Source organism: Tribolium madens, unplaced genomic scaffold (assembly GCF_015345945.1).
Source record: "Tribolium madens isolate multiple individuals breed KSU strain unplaced genomic scaffold, Tmad_KSU_1.1 Scaffold_20;HRSCAF=117;Tcas5.2_LG4, whole genome shotgun sequence".
Classification (NCBI taxonomy): domain Eukaryota; kingdom Metazoa; phylum Arthropoda; class Insecta; order Coleoptera; family Tenebrionidae; genus Tribolium; species Tribolium madens.
In genome coordinates, this window is record NW_025400985.1 from 11,702,298 (window position 1) to 11,705,011 (window position 2,714).

A 2,714-nucleotide genomic window follows, 5' to 3' on the forward strand; every position below is an offset into this window, starting at 1 on the left:
AATTTTATTTTTTCTAATTTAACAAATAACTAATGCACAGTTATAAAAAAGTTGTTGAAAATCATTTTTTTTTTCATTTTGATGAAAATTAAATAGTGTTCAGAAACAATATGTACCAAACTGTCTGAGAAAAGTATTTGATGAATCGATTTAAAAATGTACAGGTCTATTAGGGGTACATACATTCAGTTGTAAAAATTCCTGGAAACATTAATCTCCTCACCAATATTTGTGAATACGCGGTGATTTATACTAAAACAACGAAAATAAGTTACTTTTTGCTCAAAGTGCAGACTTTAAACCCTCATAACTTCGAAATTTTTTTAGATAAAATTTTTTTAACATTTTTTCCATGTTCCTGGTATCTTACCTTATATACCATTTTTCCCGTTTTACATTTTTATGTCAATCGAATGACAAATCGTCCAAAATTCTTTGTTCGCCAGTGTAGAACCGGAGAAGTAATACAGGCTTTAAAAAATGCAGTGGAACTGCTTGTTGCAACCGGAAATTCACTGGACTTATCAGATTTTTGTAATTGCCACATAAAACAGTATCATTTAAACAGTAATCTTGCCAAGACTTAACGAATCGTTGACAGGCTGCCAACAACCGGAAAAAAAATTCACCAGTATCGAAAAATTACGACCTCATTTTTTGAAATAGTGATTAATAATAATATTCGGAGACTGCTAATCGCATTCTCAATTCTTTTAGTTCGAGACGCAGAAGAATGTTTTTTTATTTATTGATTTATTTGTTTTGTTTGATATTTGTTTACATATGTATATTTTCGTGGAAGTGCTAAATCGCAACAGAAAAATTGTATTTTTCGGCAACCAACGTCAATAAACCGGTTGATCCTAGCCCACGTCAGGAAGCCCATCGAAATCGTGTTTTTGCGAAACAATCAGAATCACTCGACCACATTTATGATCAATTCTCAAAGTTCTTACGTCACCGCTTATCTAACACCTCCTACTAATACCGCATTACGTCTATATTTTTGCTTCGGCTGAAATCCTGTTATTTGTATTTCTTGTTGGTCTATTATACGTTCTATTTACCAACCAATTAACAGGAGACACCTTGAAAACGGCGCATTTTTTCCGCTTCGTCATTCCGATTTAAACCGCCGATTCCACGCTCCGTCTCGGCTTCCTTCCTTCCGGCACCGGAAATGGAACGGCGGCCATTTCTTTCCGGTTCCTGAAGCGCGAGACGATCGATAACTCGCTTAAATTCGAGAATAATTCTTGCAAGACCTTCGGATTAATTAGCGCCAAAACCGGAGCCTCATTGTGGCAACCCGGAAGCCTGCTATGTGTGGGCACTTGGCGAGCATTTCCGCGAAGTTGACACCACGAGTCACTTGTTGAATTGCATGCAATTCCTCCACGGTGGCCCGGTAGGCGTTTATTCAATCGGAGAAATCCTTATGTAAGGACCCGTGCAATATCGGTCGCAAACCGATCACGTAATGCTCGAATCATATCCGTGTCGAGAATTAGACACACAAAGGGATTGGGAAAGTTGAAGGGATATTTTGACGCTTAATGATCCAGTTTGACGAGACTGGGGAGCCTGCGATCAATGCATAGCCTATTTCACAGCCCCTTATTACGACTAATGAGCCCACTCCAAGAAAACACCAAACTGACCATATACAGGGTGATTCATACTGTTCTGAGCGGAGTCAGAAAGGATTCTTGATTTTGTCGGGTACTCCGAGCTGGATATTGTCGCGGAAATTACTCGAAAAAAGAAAAGGAAATGTCTAATTTTAATGAAAACATGTACCAATATGGGACAAATTAAATACAATCCAAGGACGCAATTTATTTAGAAAACCGTTTTTTTATTACTTTATTAATGACCTCTGTTAATCAGTTTTTTTATATTTATTTTTAGTTGGGAAAACTATACCAAACCTGTTTAATAATTATACGAAATGCCGAAATAGTATATTAAAGAACAAGTTTTATAAGGGTTGATTTGGCGCACGAATCCCAAGTTAGAAAAAGAGCCGTAGGCGAGTTTTCTATGGGATGAGTGCGCCAATGCCATTATAAAACGAGTATTTTATGCTATTTTTTCAAAAAAAATGTTTTTTTACCAATTTGTAGTTATTAGTGTTACAACATAATAATAATAAATAGAATATGAGAAACAGAATTTAGTTTGCACTCCGCCAGAAATTCTCGAAATTGCCGAAGCAACAACGCAAAATTTGTTACCCGACAAGTCAAAAGTGGCATCCAAAAACTAAATAACCCTAAATTCATTAAAGCACAGTGTGCTTTTATAGATAGCTATAAACGACTCCTACTGGAGACGTTAGTAAACGCAAATTAGAAAAATTAAAAAAAAACGCATATTTTTTTTTATTCAAATGAAATTAGTTTTTCTGTTTATTTATTTCGAAAATATCTGTTTAAAAATTGTCATCCCAAAAAAATAGTATCAAGGCACTAAAGGCTTCATTTTTTATTACTTTATGTGTTTAGTTGCAGAGGCGATAGCCGAGGCAGATAAAATACATGAATAATAAAAAATATGACTTTAGTACCGAGATGCATATTAAGTTTTTTCAGAAATCGCAAATATGTGTATTTGTGCAACACTATTCTTGAAAGATTATTCCAGCGGGTCCAGTGTTGTCAGATTTCTCGTTTCAATAGTACATCTCGTCGTCCATAAACCCCAAAGTAGCC